The sequence below is a fragment of the Oncorhynchus keta genome, unplaced genomic scaffold, assembly GCF_023373465.1.
Source record: "Oncorhynchus keta strain PuntledgeMale-10-30-2019 unplaced genomic scaffold, Oket_V2 Un_contig_20523_pilon_pilon, whole genome shotgun sequence".
Classification (NCBI taxonomy): domain Eukaryota; kingdom Metazoa; phylum Chordata; class Actinopteri; order Salmoniformes; family Salmonidae; genus Oncorhynchus; species Oncorhynchus keta.
This window is the reverse complement of record NW_026282055.1, coordinates 102,408-115,772: the sequence shown is the minus strand read 5'-3', so window position 1 is coordinate 115,772 and position 13,365 is coordinate 102,408. Positions and strand designations below refer to the sequence as shown.

The following is a 13,365-nucleotide window of genomic DNA, read 5'->3' as shown; positions in this document are numbered from 1 at the left end:
AGTATAAATAAATCTCTCAATATGACCAGTCTCTTACCTGAACAGGTCACATGATGATAATATCTACCAATACAGACACCAAGTCCTCCTATGATGACACACTGTCTAATAGAAGACTCATGTCCACGACAACCATATAGTGTGACTCCTCTTCTTTCATCTCCAATCAGAGGTCCTCTCGATTCAGATACAGGATTCCCACAGTCCAGCTCTCTACACACAACATTAACCTCTCATCATGCTCCACCAACTAGGACATAGACCCAACCACTCTCCTCTGTAGAAGACTTCCACTGTCCCAGAACAGGAAGTGGTCCCATTCACCAGTCTGACTGAGTCTTCAGCTGTAAACAGCAGAGAGGAAAACACAGTGGTGAGGACAGATGATGACAGTGATTCTGTTATTCTAACAGCAGTGATGCTTTGTGGTTGACAAGTATAAGTAGTTCCATAAAACACTACTTGTTATTGGGGTTTAGAATGGTTTGTATGGACACATGAATTTCTCCATGTGGGATAATAAAGTTGACTAATATTGAACTGCTATTATCACTGTAGATTTATACTCTACCTACCTGGTGGACTGACGCTTTGAGCCTGGAGATCTGAGGAGAAAGAGAGAGACAGAGGAGAAAGAGAGAGAAAGACAGAGAGAAACAAATGAGAAAGGGAGGAGTCAGAGGAAGAGAGAGACAGAGGTTAAATTAACATCAACATGACCTTTCATGATGTGATGGGGAAGACAGGCTTATCGTTGGTATGGTGCAACAACACACATGTGTACATACACTATATATACAAAAGCATGTGGACACCCCTTCAAATTAGTGGACTCCATTTCAGCCTCCTCTTCTCTCCCTCTCTTCTCCAACTCTCCTCTCTTCACCTCCCCTCTCCCTCTCCTCTTCTCCCCATCTCTCCCTCTCTTCTCCTCAACTCCCCCTCTACTCTTCTCCCCTTCTCCCCCTCCTCCTTTTCACCATCTCTCTTCTCCCTTCTCTCCCTCTCTTCTCCTCAACTCCCCCTCTACGCTTCTCCCCTCTTATCCGCCTCTCTCTACTCTTCTCCCCTCTCTCTCCATCTTCTCTCCTCTCTTCTCCTCTCTTCCCCCTCTTCTCTCCTCCTCTCTTCTCCTCTTCTCCCCAATTATACCCTCACCTCCTCTTCTCACCCATCTGCTCTTCTCCCCTCTCATTTCTCCTCCTGCTCCCACTCTCTTCTCCTCTTCCCCCTCCCCTTTTCTTCTCCTCCCCTCCACACAGTCTTCTCCCCCTCTCCTCTCCTCCTCTCAACTCTTCTCCCCCTCTCTCTTCCTCTCCTCTCTCCCTCTCTCTTCCTCTCCTCTCCTCCCTCTCTTCTCCTCCTCTCCTCTCCTCCCCTCTCTTCTCCCCCTCTCCTCTTCTCCACCTCTCTTCTCCCTCTCTCTCGTCTTCTCCCCTCCCCTCTCTTCTCGTCTTCTCCCCTCCCATCTCTTCTCATCTTCTCCCCTCCCCTCTTCTCAAGCCTCTTCTCCCTCCCTCTCTTCTCCTCTTCTGTACCTCTCTATTCCCCTCTTCAACCCCCTTTCTCCCCCTCTCCTCTCCTCTTCTCCCCCTCTCCTCTTCTGACCCTCTATTCTCCTCTACTCATTTACCCAGTCTCTCTTCTCCTACCCCCTCCCCTATTCTCCCCCTCTCCTCTCCTTTTCTCCCAGTCTCTCTTCTCATCTTCTTCCCTTCTCTTCTTCTTCCCTCCTCCTCTCCTCCCCTTCTCCCCCTCTCTTCTCCCCCTTCTCCTCCCACCACTCTTCTTCCCCCTCTCATCTTCTTTCCCTGCCCTCTTCTCCCCCTTTCCTATTCTCCCTTCTCCTCTCCTCTTCTCCCAATCTCTCTTCTTCTCCTCTTCTCCCCCTTCTCCCTTTCTCCTCTTCTCCCCTCCCCTTCTCTCTCCTCCCCCTCTCTTCTTGCCCTCCCCCTCCCTCCCTCTTCTCCCCCTTTCCCCCTCTCTTCTCCTATTCTGCCTATCATCTAGCTCTTCTACCCCTATCTTCCCCCTCATCTCCCCCCTCTCCTCTTCTCCCCCTCTGCCCTTCTTCTCCTCTTCTCCCCCTCTCCTTCTGCACTCTAATCATCTCCCCCTCTCCTCTTCCCCTTCTCCTCTTCTTCCCCTCTCTCCCCCCTCTTCTCCTCTCCTCCCCCTCTCCCTCTTCTTCCCCTTTCCTCGTCACCCCCTCTCTTCTCCTCTTCTCCCCTCTCCGTAGCTTCTCTTCTCCTCTACTCTCTTTCCCTCTACTCCCCCTCGCTTCTCCTCTTCCCCCACTTCTCCTCTTCTCCTCTCTCTTCTCCCCCCGTGCTTCTCCTCTCCTCCCTTCTCCTCTCTCTACTCCCTTCTCCTCTCCTCTACTCCCCTACTCCTCTTCTCCCTCTCTTCCCCTCTCCTTCTCCTCTCCTCCCCCTCTCCTCTTCTCTCCTCCCCCTCTCTTCTCCTCTTCTCCCCCTCTCTTCTCCTCTCCTCCCCTTCTCCTCTCCATTTCATTCTGTACTCCAACATCTGCCTGGTATTCAAGATAACACTCAACATTGCAGCACCAAATTTGTTTTCATCAACCTCAGACTTAAATATCAGTGTTCCAAGAACCTCCACCAGGGAACTGTAGAATCCTCAAACGGTCCACCACCTTCTCCCAAACTGCCTTCTCACACAAACCAATAAAGACATGGAATGGTCTCACCTCAACATGGATCTAGTCCAATCAGACGTGTCTCACCTCAACATGGATCTAGTCCAATCAGACGTGTCTCACCTCAACATGGATCTAGTCATGGACTCACCTCAACATGGATCTAGTCCAATCAGACGTGACTCACCTCAACATGAATCTAGTCAATCAGACGTGTCTCACCTCAACATGGATCTAGTCCAATCAGACGTGACTCACCTCAACATGAATCTAGTCCAATCAGACGTGACTCACCTCAACATGGATCTAGTCCAATCAGACGTGTCTCACCTCAACATGGATCTAGTCCAATCAGACGTGTCTCACCTCAACATGGATCTAGTCAATCAGACGTGACTCACCTCAACATGGATCTAGTCCAATCAGACGTGTCTCACCTCAACATGAATCTAGTCCAATCAGACGTGACTCACCTCAACATGAATCTAGTCCAATCAGACGTGTCTCACCTCAACATGGATCTAGTCCAATCAGACGTGTCTCACCTCAACATGGATCTAGTCCAATCAGACGTGACTCACCTCAACATGGATCTAGTCCAATCAGACGTGACTCACCTTAACATGGATCTAGTCCAATCAGACATGTCTCACCTCAACATGGATCTAGTCCAATCAGATGTGATATTGCCTGCTGCTACCTGCTGCCTCTCATATCCAGTGCGATAGAGTCAATGCACAGGGCTTCTTCACAAAAATTGGATCTCAGGAGCGCTTACAACCTGGTGCGTATCCGGGAGGGGGACGAGTGGAAGACGTCATTTAGTACCACCTCAGGGCACTATGAGTACCTTGTCATACCTTGTCTTCCAGGGCTTTGTAGGGCTTTGTAGACGAGAGAGTCCGTCTCCTTCTTAGGGTATTGCATTTCCACTTCAGGGGGAGGAGATGGAGAGTGACTGCATTTCGACTTCAGGGAGGAGATGGAGAGTGACTGCATTCGACTTCAGGGGTGGAGATGGAGAGTGACTGCATTTCTACATCAGGGGTGGAGATGGAGAGTGACTGCATTTCGACTTCAGGGGTGGAGATGGAGAGTGACTGCATTTCGACTTCAGGGGTGGAGATGGAGAGTGACTGCATTTCTACATCAGGGTGGAGATGGAGAGTGACTGCATTTCTACATCAGGGGTGGAGATGGAGAGTGACTGCATTATACAACCGGAGGTTTATCCGGGGCTTCGGTCAGGTAGCGACTCCCATTACCTCACTGCTGAAGGGGGACCGGTGCGACTGCAGTGGACGGCTGAGGCGGACAGGGATTTTGGCTCACCCGAGGGCTCTGTTTACCTCGGCTCCCCTGCTGGCTCATCTGGATCTGGGTGAGGAGCCGTGCTCCCTCAGCGCTCGGGTACGCCACTAAAGCTCCGCCCCTGTGCTTTCTTTTCGAAGAAGCTCAGCCCGGTGGAGCGAAACTATGATGGGGACCATGTGCGTCCATGAATCCACGTAAGTCCACCGACTCTTACCTTTCATCTGAATGATCTGTGGTGATCGGGAGAGTGGGCCATTCAGTTATTGTTTATAGTTATCACCGCGGAGCGCGGCTTGGAGCGCAGCTTCAAACATATTGTGTAATGTGAATTGTCAATGATCACGGCCCTACGGCTCCTCATAGGCCAATTATGCAATCGATATGGTTCATGTGTATTGAAATTAATTATATGGACACATGAAGACAATTGAAAGAGTGAAATGAGAAACGTCATTGTTTGCTAACTGATTGACTTTGATAATGGGGATAATAGATTGTATAACCATTCACTGTTTGTATTCTTTCATGATTTATGATAAATAGTTACGAGCCTAAATGACTCGCGGATGATTACTATTGACTTCTTAATGAACTGGACTGTTGAATTCCCTAAATTATGTTAATAATGACTGATATGATTTGATCTTTGATTATGAATTTGATTGTATACATGTTATTTGTTTCCTTTGTGATGCAGCACAGACTACTCAGTAAATATACCACGTTATGGTTAAAGGAATTCCTGCCTCAGTCTCATCCATTCCACTGTCACCTGACACGTGACCACCTGTTCACCTTCACTGTCAGTCATCCTACCTGTCCAGCTACCCACACAGATTCCAATAATCTTTCAATGGTCCTTCAAGCCGGATCATGACTGAACCAAAGACAGGTGAAAAGGAAATGGAGGCGGAGAGGGAAGAATTGTCTCCACTGGAAGGAAGAAGAGAGGAGGAGAGAGCAGCCGAGGGAAAGGTCTTGGAACAAAGGAAATATCCAGGAGCTAAGCCTAAAGCAACAAAGGCTTCATCCTCAACCACCAGCAGCACCAGAAGAACCAGGCAAGCACCTGGTTCTTAAGGATTATGTGGTCGAGGTTCCGACATCAAAGGGCAAGCCCACCAGAGCTCAAAGAGTTGATGGATCAACTATACGTTTCAGCCATCAACCATCTCCTTTGAGCCAAGGACCGGAAACTGCTTTGGAGCAGGAAAGTGGTCTACGTGAAGAACCTACGGAGGAGGTAACTCCCACTGCACAGGTCGACCAGCTTCCAGAGGCAGGCTCCGCTCACCCCTTAACTAATGGGAAATCGTTGAAGCACTCTAGACAGAGTGGGAGTTCGACCAGTGGATACCCCTTTGGAAGTGGCCATGGCAGCCGCCATTCACTAGCCCTCAGCGATTCACAGACCGCTGTCCTACAAGAGAGGATGAAACTATTAGCTTTGGAGGAAATTGAGCGTCAGATTGAGGAGGAACGACAGGCTGACGAACGATGTCACCAATTGGATGTGCAGGCCCGTAGAGCTCTACAGGAAAGGGAATTCATTGCCAAGGACCTGGCACAGCAGCGACGGCACCGTCAAGCCAGAAGGGAATTAGAGGAGGCACGGATGGTCTCATCCTTCCTTGAGAGGAACGAACAGGGAGTTGACCTGACCACCCCTCCACATGGACCTGAACTGTCTGCCTTTCTTTCCCAATCTGCCCCTCTGGTACAGCATGGCACACAGTCCTCGGAGGCTCCGGGGTCAACAGCCAACACAGAGCATGGGAGACGGGCCGCTCCGCCAACGCCCTCTATGCCAGTGACACAAGTTAGCATTCCTCCATCTGGACAAAGCATGACTCCTTCGCCTTTCCGCCAATTACCAACCAAGGCAAATCGTTCCTTTTTCGTCCAGGGCCAGGCCAGTCCTCAAACAACAGGTCGGAGGGCTCTCGCCCAATTCCGGCTGCCACAAATGGAGGGTTTGGGACAGTAGGGGACAGGCCCAATGAGGCCACAGTGGGCTCATCAGAAGTCCCGGGTTTATCCTTCACGCAACCAGAAGAGGCAGCCAACATTATGAAACTTCTAGTAGCCTCAGCCTATGGAATTCCCAGACCCAAACTGCCATACTTTGAAACCGGAAAGGAGAGTGAATTTGTCCTTTTGGAAATGGCATTGGAGAGTCTACTGGGTATTCACAGTCCTCTGTCAGAACGCTACAAATACCAAGTACTAATGGATCATTTGCGGTTTCCCAGTGCATACAGGCTGGCCCAATCCTTTATGCACTCCGCAACACCATACACTGCAGCTCTCCAGGCCCTGAAGGCGAGATATGGTGAGCCACGTCAGCTAGTCCAGAATGAACTAAACAACATCCTGAACACGTCTCCAATTAAAATGGGAGACCATGCTGCCTTCAAGAATTCTCCCTGGCTGTCCAATCCCTGACCTCGATGCTCCAATCCGTTGAAGGAGAAGACGGAACGAGCTTAAATGTGGCTCCCACGTGGACAGGCTTCTTAACAAACTTCCAGTGTACCTCAGAGACAGTTTCATTGAACATTGTTTGAATAAGGGCATCCTGAAAGAGGGCTCGAGAAGCACCTATGCTCTCAGAGACCTGGCTGCATGGTTGGAGGTGAAGGCAAAGGCGAAGAGCATCGCTCACCAGGCCACAATCTCCGCCATAGCCACCGGGGGAAGGAAGGAGTTTGAACGCCAGCAGGGACAGAAAAGGCCAAATCCCACTACCATGTACTTAAATAGTGAGGCCGGGAGGAACCCGGGAAGAAGACCCCTCTCAAGAGCAAGAACATCAAATTCCAGCCTTACTGCCCATATTGCAATAGTAAGGGGCACTTCCTTGGCTCATGCCCCAGAGTAAAAAGCTCACTCAAACTCAATTGAAGGCCTGGATCACTTCAGGCGAGCGATGCTACAAGTGTGACCGTAGCCATAAGGTGGAGACCTGCACATTGAGGAAACCCTGCAACCGCTGTAAAGAAATCCATCTCACCATGTTGCATGATCTAATTCCCCAAGCACAGAAGGAGCAGAGTATGCTCATGGTAGGAGCTGCAAAGGAGCTGTATCTCGACCAGCAGAACCGGTCTCCAAGGGTCATGTTGAAGGTGGTCAAGGTCACTCTGCAAAGTGAAGGGAGAAGCATTGATACATTCGCCGTTCTAGATGATGGGTCAGAAAGAACAATCATTCTCACAGGCGGCCACCCGTCAGTTTAACCTGGAAGGGACCCCGAGACCCTTAATCTCAGAGCGGTGCGACATGATGTTATCCAAATGAAAGGCTCTGCTGTAACCTGTAAGCATTTCACCTTCAGGAAACAGGGACGTGGCCTATAACATCACCAATGCCTTCACGGCAGATGGCTTGAATCTCACAGAGCACTCCTGCCCGGTAAGTGTTCTACAGAAACAATATCCTCATCTACGAGGATTGCCTCTTCCTAACCTGGCCAGAGTAGCACCACTTATCCTGATTGGGTCAGACCACCCACATCTCGTCACCCCGACTAAGCTTATACGAGCTGGACCGGAAGGAGGACCCATTGCTGTCCATACATCCTTGGGTTGGGCTGTGCAAGGTCCATCCCATCTACTTCTCTCCACCCAAGCTGTACAGTCACAGCAAGTCCTCTTCACCAGAAGCAATCCAGATGCAGCCACTGACCTCCTTCGGAATGTTGAGATGCTCTGGAAGATGGACACCTTCTCCAACCCGGAAGCTACAGGAGGTCACTCGCTCGAAAAATGACTCCTATGCATTAGACCTCCTGGAGAAGAGCACCACCACCACTGAAATGGATGGCGTTCGCAGGTATGCAGCCCCACTGCTACGGGTGCCCAACCATCCTCCTCTGGCAACCACGACCCACGGGCTGTACTCCCACTACTGCGTGGAATGGAGCGACGCCTGGTGAAGAATCCTGAGCTTGCAGAAGTTCATAACCGAGAGATTCATAACCTTGTGAAGGCAGGCTACATCACTGAAGTGACAGCTCATGAAGAGGGAAGCACTCTGTGAATCCTGGTATCTCCCTCACCATGTTATCCAGCAACATGGTGGGAAGTATAGACTTGTCTTCAACTGTTCATTCCAAGCTGCTGGTCAAAGCCTGAATGACTGTCTACTCCCCGGACCAACCTTAGGTCCTTCCTTGCTCGGTGTCCTTCTCCGGTTCCGGCAGCACTCTACAGCCATCAGTGGAGACATCAAAGCCATGTTTCATCAGATTTGTTTACTGCCTTCCGACACCACACTGCTCGGTTCATATGGCGAGATATGGAGCGAGATGCAAGCCCACAATCTATGAATGGCAGGTACTCCCATTTGGCACCACCTGCAGTCCTTGCTGTGCCATATACGCTCTGCAGAGACACGCACGGGAGCATCCAGACAGTGACCCAGAAGTATTGGATTCAGTGGAAAATGCCTTCTATGTGGATAACTGCTTACAGAGCATCCCATCCACGGCGAAGCGAAATCACTCCTTGATAAAGTACGGAATCTCCTGTCCAAAGGGGATTTGAGGTCCGACAGTGGGCTAGTAACAGAGCGGAGGTTATCCAGCACCTCCCCGCCACAAGCTAGGTCAGTAGCATTGAACTATGGCTAACGCAGTCTGGTGCTAACCCAGAAGAGCCCACTCTAGGACTGAGGTGGAGCTGCATACCGGATACCCTGGGGTATAAGCACCGCTCATACCCGAGTACCGAAACCCCCACTCTGCGCACCATCTATCGGACCCTGGCCAGTCAATACGATCCCCTTGGGTATATCCTGCCATACACAACACGGGCCAAAGTCTTAGTTCAGGACCTGTGGCAGACCAAGAGGACTGGGATGAACCAATCCACCCGGCTGATCTAGTAGCACGATGGATCTGTTGGGAAACTGAGTTAACGGAGCTCTCTGATGTCCAAATGCCAAGATGTTATGTACCATCCTGTGCTGACCAACCGGGATCATGCCTGGAACTGCATGTGTTCTGTGACGCTTCGGAGCGAGCCTATGGGGCGGTTTCCTATCTTAGAGTGGAGGATAAGGCAGGCCACACCCATGTCTCCTTTGTCATGGCCAGGTCAGGGTTGCACCCAAGCAGTTGTCAATGCCAATCTCAATCAGTCAGGTGATTCTCGTTGTCTCTGATTGGGAACCATATTTAGGTAGCCTAGGTTTCACTGTGTGTTTTGTGGGTGATTGTTCCTGTCTCTGTGTTTGATTTCACAAGATAGGCTGTATAGGTTTTCGCGTTTCATTTGTTGTTTTGTATTTAAGTTATTTCATGTATCGTACATATTTTCATTAAAGATCATGAGTAACCACCACGCCGCATTTTGGTCCGACTCTCTGTCAACAGACGAACGCCGTTACACTTGACTGGTGGGGTCAGGGAGAGAGTTGAGTTATGTACTAGACTGGTGGGGGTCAGGGAGAGAGTTATGTACTAGACTGGTGAGGGAGAGAGTTGATTATGTACTAGACTGGTGGGGGTCAGGGAGAGAGTTGAGTTATGTACTAGACTGGTGGGGGTCAGGGAGAGAGTTGAGTTATGCACTAGACTGGTGGGGGTCAGGGAGAGAGTTGAGTTATGTACTAGACTGGTGGGGGTCAGGAGAGAGTTGAGTTATGTACTAGACTGGTGGGGGTCAGGGAGAGAGTTGAGTTATGTACTAGACTGGTGGGGGTCAGGGAGAGAGTTGAGTTATGTACTAGACTGGGGGGTGGGGGTCAGGGAGAGGGTCAGGGAGAGTTGAGTTATGTACTAGACTGGTGGGGGTCAGGGAGAGAGTTGAGTTATGTACTAGACTGGTGGGGGTCAGGGAGAGAGTTGAGTTATGTACTAGACATCAGGGAATTAATATCCATCACTAATTAATATCCATCACTAATTAATATCCATCACTAATTAATATCCACCACTAATTAATATCCATCACTAATTAATATCCATCACTAATTAATATCCATCACTAATTAATACCCATCACTAATTAATATCCACCACTAATTAATATCCCTCACTAATTGATATGCATCACTAATTAATATCCATCACTAATTAATATCCATCACTAATTAATATCCATCACTAATTAATATCAAGAAACAAGTCTTCAATGTCTATAACCACATAAAAACAAGAGACCAGCACTGAAATACCAAGAGATGAACATTGATAAAGTCCCTTCATCCAGCTGGTCCTGAAGCTAAGTTCACAAACCACTACTAACCCAACAAAGTCTCAGGACAGAACTCAGACAGTCTGGCCCAAACAAATTATAACCAAACATACATAAACGATGGCAAACTATCTGACCATCGTGACTGAGAAAAAACGGAGAAAAAATGGACACTTTACAGACTCAGTGAGCATAGCCTTGCTATTGAGAGAGGTCATCATAGCCTGTCTTCTCTCTGCCTATGTGCCCACTACTCACAAAATGAGGTGGAAACTGAGCTGCACTTCCCTAACCTGCCAAATGTACTATGATAAAAGAGACACGTGTTTCCCTCAGATTACAAAGACCCCAAAATCATTTGAAAACAAATATAATATTGACAAGCTCCCGTATCTGTTAGGTAAAATACCACAGTGTTCAATCATGTCATTTGTACTTCTACGTTTTGTTCACACATCTCACACTCTCCTACACACCAGCTGGCTGAGCTGGCTGACTGAGGGGCCCTAGTGGAGCCAGCTGGCTGAGGGCCCTAGTGGAGCCAGCTGGCTGAGAGGGTGGAGCTGAGTGGAGGAAGCTGGCTGAGAGGGCCCTAGTGGAGGGGAAGCTGGCTGAGAGGGCCTTCCAGCTGGCTGAGAGTGGAGCTGGTTGAGAGCTGGCTGAGAGGGCCTTAGTGGAGCCAGCTGACTGAGTGGAGGGCTGGCTGAGAGGGCCTTAGTGGAGCCAGCTGGCTGAGCCAGCTGGCTGAGAGGGCCCTAGTGGAGCCAGCTGACTGAGAGGGCCCCTAGTGGAGCCAAGCTGACTGAGAGGGCCCCAGCTGACTGAGTGGAGCAAGCTGGTTGAGAGGGCCCTAGTGGAGCCAGCTGACTGAGAGGGCCCAGCTGGCTGGAGGGCCCTAAGCTGGCTGAGAGGGCCCTAGTGGAGCCAGCTGGCTGAGAGGGCCCTAGTGGAGCCAGCTGACTGAGAGGGCCCTAGTGGAGGAAGCTGGTTGAGAGGGCCTTTGTGGAGCCAGCTGACTGAGAGGGCCTGGTAGTGGGAGCCAGCTGACTGAGAGGGCCCCAGCTGACTGAGAGTGTGGAGCAAGCTGGCTGAGAGGGCCCTAGTGGAGCCAGGTGGCTGAGAGGGTCCTAGTGGAGCCAGCTGGCTGAGAGGGCCTTAGTGGAGCCGGCTGGCTGAGAGGGCCTGGCTAGTGGAGCCAGCTGGCTGAGAGGGCCCTAGTGGAGCCAGCTGACTGAGAGGGCCTTAGTGGAGCAAGCTGGTTGAGAAGGCCTTTGTGGAGCCGGCTGACTGAGAGGGCCCTAGTGGAGCCGCTGACTGAGAGGGCCTTAGTGGAGCCAGCTGGTTGAGAGGGCCTTTGTGGAGCCAGCTGACTGAGAGGGCCTTAGTGGAGCCAGCTGGCTGAGAGGGCCCTAGTGGAGCCAGCTGGCTGAGAGGGCCCCTGGCTGAGTGGGCCCTAGTGGAGCCAGGGCCTGTGGAGCCAGCTGACTGAGGGCCCTAGTGGAGACAGCTGACTGAGAGGGCCTTGGAGGCAGTGGAGCCGGCTGACTGAGAGGGCCTTAGTGGAGCCAGCTGGCTGAGAGGGCCCTGGCTAGTGGAGCCAGGTGACTGAGAGGGCTGAGAGGCTGGCTGGTAGGGCCCCTAGTGGAGCCCTGACTGAGAGGGCCTTAGTGGCCGGCCAGAGGGCCCTAGTGGAGCTGGCTGAGAGGGCCCTAGTGGAGCCAGCTGACTGAGAGGGCCCTCGTGGAGCCAGCTGGTTGGAGCCAGCTGACTGAGAGGGCCCTAGTGGAGCAGGTGACTGAGAGGGCCCTAGTGGAGCCAGCTGACTGAGAGGGCCCTAGTGGAGCCAGCTGGCTGAGAGGGCCCTAGTGGAGCCAGGTGGCCTGAGCCTGAGGGCTGGCCAGCTGGCTGAGAGGGCCCTAGTGGAGCCAGCTGGCTGAGAGGGCCCTAGTGGAGCCAGCTGGCTGAGAGGGCCCTAGTGGAGCAAGCTGGCTGAGAGGGCCCTAGTGGAGCTGGCTGAGAGGGCCTTAGTGGAGCCGACGGCTGACTGAGAGGGCCCTAGTGGAGCAGCTGGCTGAGAGCTGGCCAGCTGAGAGTGCCCTAGTGGAGCCAGCTGACTGAGAGGGCCCTGAGTGCCCTAGCCAGCCAGCTGACTGAGAGGGCCCTGACTGAGTGGAGCAGGTTGGCTGAGAGGGCCCGAGTGGAGCCAGCTGACTGAGAGGGCCCTAGTGGAGCCAGCTGACTGAGAGGGCCCTAGTGGAGCAGGTTGGCTGATAGGGCCCTCGTGGAGCCGGCTGACTGAGAGGGCCCTAGTGGAGCCCTACCTTGACAATTTCTCTCTCCTCCACAAATATCCCCTCGCCTTCTCTATCATTCTCTCTCCTCCAAAAATCTCTCTCCCCTCTACTTCTCCACCCTCCCTTCTCTCTCCCCTCCCCTCCTCTGTCCCCTCCCCTCCACTACTCTCCCCTCCCTCTCACGCTGCTCATCTCTCTCTCTCTCTCTCTCTCTCTCTCTCTCTCTCTCTCTCTCTCTCACGCATGTTCCCTCTCTCTTCTTGACATGTAGTGTTGAACCTGTTGATCTTGACTCAGCTCATAGACCTCTATCATATACACCCCTCCCTTCTCCTACTCTAACATAACACCAATATAATATATAATACATCATACATACCTCATTCATTTACATAGAGACAGATACAATCAATCATTGACACACTGAATATACAACAGTCAGATGCATGACACCATCACAACTTAACTGACATTAGTGCCTGTCCCCAGATGGACAGTTAGACTACAGTAAAGTACATTTACAGGTGATCACATCATTGTCCTGCTTTGAGACACATTTTTACTGTCTGCTTCCAGTTGTATGTTCTTCCAGTTGTATGTTATTTTACTAACCCTGCAATTACTGTCACACGTGTATATCAGTATAACAGCATCTTACCTGTGCTCCACAACAGGGTCATCAGTACCACTGCAGGTATCATATCTGCCTCTAACTTGAGCTCCACTGACGAAACAAGTCTACTGTCATAAAGAGAGGACTGAAGAGTGAGAAATACTGCTAGACTATATGACTTCTATCTCATTACTTCCTTACTTCTATGACGTGACAAACTAAGCAGATAAGATCAGTTAAACCCACCAACCTACAGGAAACACTGGCATTAGAAAAACTACACAG

At 51.0% G+C, this 13,365-nt stretch overlaps 2 long non-coding RNA genes across 2 annotated transcripts; both read right to left on the bottom strand.

The window, feature by feature from the left end:
• Positions 1-135: 135 nt before the first annotated feature.
• On the bottom strand, positions 136-13,260 carry LOC127920776 (uncharacterized). Its single transcript, XR_008107357.1, has 3 exons — positions 13,126-13,260; positions 576-605; positions 136-344 (listed from the first exon to the last, which is right to left on the bottom strand). It is a non-coding gene; the product is annotated as an uncharacterized LOC127920776 (long non-coding RNA).
• Positions 2,718-3,262, bottom strand: LOC127920777 (uncharacterized). The gene is made up of 3 exons (XR_008107358.1): positions 3,169-3,262; positions 2,954-3,025; positions 2,718-2,782 (listed from the first exon to the last, which is right to left on the bottom strand). It is a non-coding gene; the product is annotated as an uncharacterized LOC127920777 (long non-coding RNA).
• Positions 13,261-13,365: the final 105 nt, after the last annotated feature.